This window comes from Mastigoproctus giganteus, chromosome 3, assembly GCF_048544385.1.
Source record: "Mastigoproctus giganteus isolate SK-2022 chromosome 3, ASM4854438v1, whole genome shotgun sequence".
Taxonomy (NCBI): Eukaryota; Metazoa; Arthropoda; class Arachnida; order Uropygi; family Thelyphonidae; genus Mastigoproctus; species Mastigoproctus giganteus.
In genome coordinates, this window is record NC_143577.1 from 75,989,998 (window position 1) to 75,991,856 (window position 1,859).

The window sequence follows — 1,859 nt, forward strand, 5'->3', positions numbered from 1 at the left end:
GTTTCTGATCACCAGTCAAATGATCAAGATTAAAATCTTTTAAAGTCACAGGAGATGTCTTATTTTCTTCTACTTCCTTACCTGCAAAAGTAACTGGATTAATTTCAACCCTTTCCAAACTAGCAATACCCACCCCCTTTGGAAGATGTAAAGGCTCAGATGACAAATTCGCCACCAGGACTGATATTAATCCATCGGACTGTATTTTGTCCACTGAACAACGGACAGCTAAGTCTTCATGACCAAGGTTATAATTAGGCTCTGTTAACACAAGTTGTTCTGTGGAAACAGCAAGCTGGTTACAATATGTTGTCACCACCCTTTCGGAATATCCTGGTAGCACATGTTTGCATGTGAGCTTAGCTACCACGGGTTTAGAACTCATGACTTGTTCCCTAACACCTACTTCTCTTAAACAAATATTCAATGGGATTGAGCGAACCATTTTTTTACCTAAGTCAATTATGAATGAAAAACGTCTCAAAACATTCAATCCTAATATAACGTTATATTGTCCGGTGAAATTTCCATTAGCTACCAAAACATTATCTTGAAAACATGCATTATCCAGTTTAATGTTTACTGTAATTTCAGTATGGATGGGTACTACATAACCTGAAACACCCGTTACGGTCAAATCTGGTGACCTTGGGTTTAATAGTTTCTCATGCTTGATTTTATTATATAGATCAGTACTTAAAAGGGAGACACTTGCTCCTGTATCGACTAAAATTTAGCTGGAACATTTTGAACAAATCCCATGATCAACGGCAATTGAGAATTGTTATCTAAAATATAAACTCCATGTTGCACATTTTTGTGGTTGGCATACGATTTAGCTCCTCTATAATAACTTTGACCTGGTAACACATTTCTATGACGCTGTTAGTCCCTTCTATTTCCTTCAGACATCCGTTTATGTCAGAAATACCTATCTCTATCATGTCTGTAACTTACATTATCTACCTGGTTAATTTGCCTACCAAAAATCGCTTTAGGATGAGTTTGTCCCTGATTAAGCTCATTACTAGGTATTTCTTTTCTTACCTCTGTATAAGAGTTCATATCTGTCCTATTTTGATTATTATAATACATTTTGTTTGCATTTTTAACCCCATTTCCATTAAAATTACCACTTTGTGTATTAACATAAGGCGTCCGATATTTTGGTAACGCAGTGTATTCACGCGCTCCGCGACTCGTGCACGGGCGGTTAGGATAATTTGGCGTCAGTCGGGAGCTACCGCCACGACCGCCAAGCACATAATGTCCTTCCGACTGTCTTGCTTCGTACGTAGGGTTACAGTATACATGCTTCCCAGCATAGCACGGAGTAAAATCGCGTCTCTCACTTCGGGCGAGTTCATTGCTACTGACGCCTGAGGGCATAGCGTCTCTTCGTTCATCAGACCGCGAATACGTAAAACTGGGTGCTCTGTTATTGTAGGAAGGAAAAAATGGATAAGCTGCAGTATCATAATTTTGACGTTGCTTCATTTCGTTAACTGGCGTTTGTAAATTATTACAAGTCGCGTTACTTACAGCTAATGCTTTAAGTGATTGTTTTAAGTCCAGTATTTCATCTTGTAAAGGTTTAATAAGTTTTTCGAAATAATTTTCCTGCTGGCTACCGACTGCTTCATTATTAGATTGACAATACATGGCATTAATTGGTCTGTGTTTTGTTTCTGTAAGAAGTTCATTTGTCTCCTCTCGTTTCAAAATAACAATTGCTTGATGGAAAGTGAGGGGGTTTTGTGACAAGACTATCCTTTTAATTGTATTTGAAACACCCCTAAGAAACTGGGCTAACATTGCCTGATCTAAAATCGAATTTGCTTCGGGGGTTTCATTTTGTA